The following is a 9,052-nucleotide window of genomic DNA, read 5'->3' on the forward strand; positions in this document are numbered from 1 at the left end:
ATTAAAATCTTGAAAATTTGGGATTCAAATAAAACTTCAACCTGAAAGATTTGACATTACAATTGCTACCCAGTCTCAGAAAATTATGTACCTACTGTATAGTCACGTTAATTTTTTTATTCTTTTTCGTGATACTGTTTCGTGATCGTGTCACGAATTTCTGTTTACTGTATGTGTCATTGTCACATATTGGTTACTCAACTGCTTTTTCCTATATTCAAACCATTTTCGCTTTGGTTTAGGATTAGATTTGGTGTTTGCATTAGGATGTCACTTTAAGTATTTGTTTATACTATTTTTTCAGATTTTTTTTATTTTTATTTTCTCAATTTAAATTGTCGCCTGGCGTTAGGGTTAGAGTTTTGTTTTGGTAAGGATGTCATTTTATGTAAATCTAACCCTAAACCGAAGTGTAAATGGTAAAAAAAAAAAATAGGACAAAACAGTTGAGTAACCAATACGTGACAATGACACATAAACAGAAATTCGTGATACGATCACGAAAAAACTCGGAAAAAGGTTTTATGCCCAGCTGCACTACTTCCTGAACTTCAGCCAGCTCGTTTCCTGTCTTCCATTACTGGACAAACTGATTAATCCAGGTGTGTCTGATTATTGTTGTTGTGACTCCTGAGGTCAGGCACACCTGGATTAATTAGTTTGTTTGTGACTACTGAGGTCAGGCACACCTGGATTAATCAGTTTGTCCAATAATGGCAGACAGGAAACAAGGAGCTGGCTGAAGTTCAGGACGTAGTGCAGCTGGGCATTCGTGACATTATCACGAAAAAGAATCAAAAAATTACTTGACTATAGGTGTGTAATTTCGTGTGACAAATGAAAAAGATTAGGAAATGTATTCAAATCACTTTGGATCATTTGTCAAATGCATACATATAAATGTGTCATTCACGTTACCAAATGACACGAAATTCAGATGGGTTTCTATTACATAATCATAAGTGAAGTCTGTGAGTTGCTCACCAAATGTGTATATTAACTTGGCTTCTTTTATGTATGTTAACATTTTAACAAGGATTAAACATATCAACAAGGTAAATCAACAAGTAAAAGTAGACTAGAATGGACTATATCAATAAATAGCCCTCCAAATTGTTTTATCCATTGTGGTAGCCCTTGCTTACAAAAAGTTCAGAGACCCCAGCATAAGAGGCTTAAAGGGGACATATCATGAAAATCTGACTTTTTCCATGTTTAAGTGCTATAATTGTGTCCCTAGTGGTTTTATCAACTTAGAAAATGTCAAATCAAACCCGTAACTTAGTTTTGGTAAACCATTCTCTGCAAGCATGTGAAAAAATAGGTCATTTAAATATGGCTCCCCTTGTGATGTCAGAAAGGGATAATACCACCCTCTATTCTGCACTATCCAACCACAGCACTGCCATTTAGTGCAGAGTTCAACTCATTTGCATGCTAAATGCCATACCCAAAATGGCACCTTTTTGCTCACACCTACAAAGTGGCAATTTTAACATGCTATAATAAATGATCTATATGGTTTTTTGAGCTAAAACTTCACGTACTCTGGGGACACTAAAGATTTATTTCACATCTTAAAAAGGTCTTGTTAAATGTCCCCTAATAACAACATTCTGTGTTAACAGATCACAATTAATACGAAGATGATCTTGGATGGCACATGTCCGCATGGGTCTGAACCTGATTGTTCCTGTGTGCTCTTTTGAGTGTTATTAGCTGTAGGTTGGATAGAAAGCTTAAAAAGTGATGGATGGGTGCAATGAACCTGTCATGTGCAGGAAGCTTGGTACATTTTGATTGACACATCTTTCAAAGCTCCACTAACAGAGAAACAGTTCAGTGACGCTACAGTATGGTCCTTATAGGGACACAGAGACTTGTAACGTCTCAACCACTAAAGGATTAAGCTCTGTATGCAGAGATTACAATAAATTGGGTGACAGGGTTGAATGGCTAATGAATTTTATGGTAGGTTGATTTTATGTTGGATCTAGCAAATCAAATAGTTCTCACCAAGGATTTTTTTTAACAAAACAATTTTTAATTTATGTCATGGGACACCAAAGTGCACCGGTAAAGTGTTTATAAAAACTGTCACACGATGTATACAGAGTCATGAGGTGATGGAAATGGGTAAGTTGAAGAACAGTCTTAGAATTCAGTAGAAGGTGACCTCTAGTGGTGAGGAGGGGGAGCAGCAGGTCTAGATATTATAATAGATAATGGCACTTGCAACTAATACATTATTTCAAAGATTAAGGTGGCAGAGTAAAAAAAAAACAGGCAAGCATTCCAGTGATGTTATATTCTACAGTGTGAGAAAAATTGTTCCCAATCTGTCACTGGGACAGTACCCTTTAAAAAAGTCCTACACAGATTATGTATAGATTTGGTAATATGAACTCTTTAGGTGTAAAAATTTAGTTTTTTAAATAATACCATACCAGTGACAGCTAGGGACAATTTTTTACAATTTCTCTGACATATACATCCTGTTTTTTCCTGCCAACCTATATGAGCGCTCTTGAAACATTGCACATTCAGTCAGGTTTGAGGACCTTACACTGTCAGTAACTAAAGGTCACTGGGACCGTACCATTTAGGTACAGATATGTATACATTTGGTACCCAATATGTACCTCTGAGGAACTAATGTGAACTCTTTTGGTGCAAATGTGTACTTTTTAAAAGGGCAGGCACCGGCCCAGTGACACTTTTTGTCTAACAGTATACTATTGTAATTAAAGCACTTTTCTTAAGCATACTTATAGATAAAGCTTTATTTTTATTTATGTTGATTAATAATGTTTTGATATCTTTCATTAAGAATGAAAGGCACAATTTTAATGAATCTGTCATTCCGGTCTCCCAAACATGAATAAGGTTGAGAGAGACCTAATATGACCTGTCCTGATGCTTATCCCCATTTATTCACAAAGTGGTCTCTAAGTCTGCGATGCGAAGCAAAGTGACAATGGGATCAGCCTGCATTTGCATTATGAGCACACAATGCATGACACAAGCTTGCCCAGAGAGATATTTCTGTTCAGAAAATCTCTGGCTACAGGATCTGTCTGCAGTTCTCAGCATCACTCGACTGACTCTGTCTCTTGCTTATTAACAAACCAGACTGTCACTTTATAAGCCCAGTGTTGGCCTTACGCCCATACATACACTGAAATACACTCAAATAAGGGGCTTATCTATTAAATTCACCTGAAATTGTCACCATTAATGTCATTTTGGTCAGACTGATAGTTGCATATGCTGTTATCATACTGTATACAATGCACCAAGCAAAGTAAATACAAGAAGAACATTTTGTGGAAGTGACAGCTAATTATTGTGTTGTGGATATGCTTTAATTTATTCTGCAGGTCTGGGATCAGAGTTAAATCTAATAAGAGTCAAATTCTGATCCATAAAGTAATATTTAATAATGAAGAAATAAAACCCATGTTTTCTATTTCATGTTTATTTGATAAACAGACTGGACACTGCTGAGCAAATCTATTGGCCTGTAATGAAAGTTAAATCAAAGTTAACAAAGTTGATATTAATAAATTTTAATATACCTGTCAGGATAACTGAATATGTGAACATGGGGGTAAGAAAATTTTTATGATAAAATAAAAATAGCACCTCTTAATATCCCACATAATGTAAAAAACAAGAATTTACTCAGGGGGTTAGCAAAGTTGTGTGTTTAGGTTCAATTGAACCACATAAAACACAAATAAATCTTAACATTAGTATGTTTTATAATTCATTTATTTGTTGCACATGGAAAATATTACTTATTCTTGTATTTTACAATCTGAAACACCAGAAACAATTGTACTGTAAAAAAATAATACGCTGGATTTACTAAAAATATTGCATAATTTTTGCATACACTTTTTTAAGTAACTTACTTGTTTTTTAATAAATAAAAATATTTTTAAGTAAATCCAGCCTTTATTTTTTTTTCAGTGTAGGTTAACCTGATGAAGATGTATCTACTAAGTGCCTATACAGTATATTTACATTTATGTATTTGCCAGACACTTTTTTCCAAAGTGCGCATTTTATCAGTTTGTGATGTAATTGAAAATTACTAAAATACTATTATGCTCATTAGATTGAACTAAAATCCATCCATCATGTATATATTTACTTTTTTAAGTCTCACTTGTACACATTTCTTTAAGTCTCACCCCTAGAAGTTTTAAAGGTTTTTTGATAGGTTCAGGGATTAATGTAGACATCTTATACAACCTCTCCAGCCTATGGGGCTTAAGCCTACAGCTGCTAATGGAATCACTTCCAGCTCGAGTGATGGGCACAGTCCGGTCGCTTTCTACTGGGAAAAGATGTGCAGCTGGGCTGAGGAAAGAAATGTTACAGCTTGTAACAAATCCGTACACACAGGTCTTCTCATTTCTTTCCCTGGAGTCTGTCACCGGCCCTGTTCATCTAGTAAATAACAAGACTACAAAACATTGGACTTTCCTGCTGTGTCTGCAGCACCATCTGGTTATGTCATTTATTATTCTGAGAAATTAAAGCTAGGGGCTTTGGGTATACACTGGAAGAATAAAGTCATGAGACTTCCTGAACTTAAGTGAAACTATGATGAGATGGTATTCCTACATATAGTCTAATCAATGTTAAATGGGACTAAGTAAAAATACCACAGACCATTTTTTTGATGATGGAAGGGGAAAATGACAGCGGGGTCATCTGGACATTGTCTGACTGATAACGGTGCCCCTACCCTCACCCTTGACCTGGGTGGTTCATTTGTTTGGGCCAGGTGGAGAGAAGGGAGATGTATGGTTACGGAACAGGAAAGAGGACAGGGGATTGAATGGCCTGCGGTGGTCCGGTGTCAGGAAGGGTGATGGATAACGGATCCAAGCTGCCGGTTTCTGCTTTGTTGCAGTCCTGTAATCAGGTCTCTGTAGATGAAAAGAGACCCAGGATTTGGTGTTTCTAGAGTCAAAGTTTGCAAACCAGTTAACTGCCAGCTAAAAAGTGATATGTTTCTCCTAGACAGAATTGAGAAAGTGGAGAACAACAATGTCCTACTTAAGATGTTTCTCTTGCATGAAAAAGTTCAGAAAAGTTTCTATATTGTTAAGATGCATCGCAACATTAATATAAACAGTGTCAAAAATCTGTTCCCATCTTTTCCAATATCATAAAGAGGTCACATGGCTTTGTTGTTTTGCCAGTAATTCAATTAGTGTCAGAGAGGTTCAGTGGACTCCATTGAGTTTGGCCCTGTGCACACACAAGCCCAGAGGTTAAAGCAGGAGCAGAGGAGACAGCTAGATGGATCAGTGTCTCTAGTTAGCTCAACCATGAAGATTTAATCAAGATTTTAAAAGAGATGTATTGATTGGACGTAATGAAATTGTAATGGGCATGTGGGGGCCTAGCAAAACAAAGCGGTCAGCCGGTATGACATGAAGGTTTGGCATCTCTAACCCGTATCTAACCCTATTCCATCTTCTTTAAGGAAATTATTCCAGGGTCAGATAAACTGAGGAATCCAAACATGCTTAACAGGAGCATGAACATGAGATCTTCGCTTGCAGGTAGTTGCACCTATATCATGATATAGCTGAGGAACAGATTTATGCTAACTGGCAGACATCTGTGTTTAAATCAACATAATGAGACATGAAGTAGAAACACAGGTACATTAATTCATACTGCTGACTTTCAATGGTGAGACCTGCGTGTCTATACAGTAAAATTGTCCAGCATACAGTACCATTTCAGACCTTTAATAGGGTTTTACACTTGCTTTTTTAAATGGTTTTCGGTAACAAAAACTTGTGTTTTACCAGTTTTAACACATGCAAGTAAGATAAACCCACTTATATACATTGAGGTTACTAGAAAAAATCTGGTACACACTTTATAATAATAAACACTTTATAATAAGGTTGTGTTTTATATGCATTGGCATGAACTAACATTGAGCAATACATCTACAGTAGGCTATTAATTAATCTTAGTTTGTGTTCATTTCAGCATTTACTAATACATTTTTAATAACACATCTGTTAACATTATGCACAATGAACTAACATGCACAATTGTATTGGCATAAACAACCCTTCACTGTAAAAAAAAAAAAAAACTTTGCTGCCTTAATTTTTTTGTTGAATCAACTATTATTTATCTTGACTAGAAATGAGTCGCTACAACTTATAAAATCTAGTTGAAAAAAATATAAAATATAGTCAAATTAATTTTATAAGCTACAACATCTCATCTGAAGTTATAACATCTCATCTCTAGTCAAGATAAATAATAGTAAGTTGAAGTGACTTGTAAATTGATTAAACAAAATAAATAAAAATAAGGCAGCAAAGATTTTTTTAGTGTTGACAAAGATTAATTAATGCTGATAAACTATAATACTTATTGTTAGTTCATGTTAGCTAATGTATTTACTAATGTTAACAATCCAACCCAATTGTACAGTTTTGTATTTTTCAAAGATGAATTGAAAGCTTAAAGGAATCTCAGTTCATTTTAGGATTTGATATGTTGCCCTTTTGCATTAATGACAACATGCACTCAAGCTGGCATAAGATTATGCAAAACCTGATGATCCATGTTATCCGCGCATGATTTGTGAACATTCCAATAAACATTGTGCATGCTTCAATAGAAACCTGACTTTCCATGCAGAAAAGGAATTAACATAGTCAAGATCACAAATTTGCTCATTTGAATAGTGATCTAATAAAAGTGCAGAATTTTAAATATTTCTCCCATTTTACATTTGTTGCTTTGGATTAAGGAAAATCCTTAAAACATCTGTTTATTTCCTTTAGGTCTTTTATTGTCACTGAGGACATTCAAACCCCCCCTTTATTCTTATGACAAAAAGCATGCCACCATTTATGTTGTATTATTACAAAGATGTAGGTTGCTATGTGACTGTTTTCAATAGACAGAGAGATTGCACAAAACTATTGCCTTCAACAACACACCATCCATTTAAAAATTCTGAACTGCAATTATTCCCTTCCTGGTGCAAGGAAGTTGCCATAGTGACTTGGCCTTGGGCTACATTGAGTGCAAAGGTAAACACCAAAGCACAAGGCAATATCTGACCCGCTGTGCTCTCCAATATTTTTCACCAAGAAGGATGCATGCTAGATCCTATCTGTGTCTCTTTACAGCTTATTTCATCTACTGCTGTCTTGTAAAGGGATTTGTAGGCCTTGAGGCATAAGCAGTTAAATGCACAGGAAGGGATTCATTTACTTTTTCATTTACTCTCATACATGTATTTTACCCCACCTGTTTCTGACATAATCAGGTTATAAACTGATTAGATGACTACTGAAATGTCAAATAATTTTGAGCCAAAATGAGGCAGCTTTACATGCTATAAATAGCACAGTGTTACAATACTCCAGAATAACTTGATTTTACAGTTGGAACAAAATGGTTATTAATGTTTTCCAATCCTACAATGTTTTTTTTTTACATTTATTCAGTGTTTTATAAAATGAGATATATAATGCAGACCACACAGGAAGAAAAGTGAAGTTAGAAACAAGACCATTACATCATACAAAATCTAATTGTTTCCAAGACAATAATTCTGTCATCGCATTAGCAATTTGTTTATGTCAAAATGTCATGATTTTATAATTATACAGGGCACTCACTGCCTCCAGCAGCATCCTGTAATTTTGCATGCTTTTAAATTTTTACTGGACATCATTTCAGGCATCAAATTAGAATGTAGATTAGTGTGCAGACTTCCCAAACAACCGACATGCTGAAATCTAACATTTGTAACGTGTCCTGGCATGATCTGCAGTCTGCCTCCCTGTAAGCAAATGAAACTAGACAAGTGTAGTTTTTTTAAAGCTCCATGAATGAAATCTCTTGTGACGGTCCATATCATGGTCCATATGCATCGTTAGTAACGTCACACTGACACCTAGCGGTGAACTTTAGCACTGTCGTTCCAAACATTGCATACAGTAAAAAGGCCTTTCATTTTTCTGAAATGATTTACGCAGAAACATCTGCAAAGTTTAGCCCCAGTGTTTCAGGTGAGCTGTGTGAAATGTTGAAAATGTAGTCTTTGTTTGGAAACTTTGTTATAAGCTATTAAGGGTAGATGCATCTGTAAGAATCCAACTGAAGTCATTTTATTGTGATTTATTGCTTTGTACATAAAATCATCTTTCATAATTTAAAGAAGATTCTGTAAAAATGTAACTTTGTTACCTATTTGATCTTCTAGCCTACTTAATTTGATCTTGTGTTTTTTTATTCTATTATAATTTATTACTATTATAATTTGTTATATAATCATTTTAGGGGCGGTTTCCCGGAGAGGGATTAGACTAGTCCTAGACTAAAATAAATGTAAGAGCTGTCCAAACTGAAAACAACTTGCACTGACATATCTTAAAATACATGAGTGCCCTTTGTTTTGCCTCATAATGCACACAACAAGTAATGTTTTTAGGAAGGCATGTTTGTTAAAACTAGTTATATTTCCTAATAAAACTTATAAGGTCTAGTCCTGGTTTAAGATAATCCCTCTCTGGGAAACCACCCCATAAGTGTATTCAGTCTATTGTAAAAACAAACATTTACAAAACTATAACTACATTGTATGTTAATTGCTCATTGTTTCATATACTCCAGTAATAAATCCTTTAAAAATGTATATTTAATCTAGACTGTCATTAGAATTTAAAGAATTGCCTTTTTTTATTTCAATTGCGGTCAAAGCACGAGAATGTTCACAACCTCTTTATCACCAGCAGATGGCACTATACTACAGTTTACTGTTATTAGTTATTATGCCAACAGTTTCTTTTCTCATACCTTTTTTTCTCTCCATTTTTATATATGTGTTCTGCAAATTTTTATACCATATTTTGATGTGTACGTGATTGTTGTCTAGTTTTTAGATTGTACGTTTAAAGATTTAAATACCTTTTTACATGGTAAAAAGAGCCTGCCAAAGAATCGTTAAATGTACATATTTACAAACAAATACACGTTAAAATGT

This window comes from Paramisgurnus dabryanus, chromosome 12, assembly GCF_030506205.2.
Source record: "Paramisgurnus dabryanus chromosome 12, PD_genome_1.1, whole genome shotgun sequence".
Taxonomy (NCBI): domain Eukaryota; kingdom Metazoa; phylum Chordata; class Actinopteri; order Cypriniformes; family Cobitidae; genus Paramisgurnus; species Paramisgurnus dabryanus.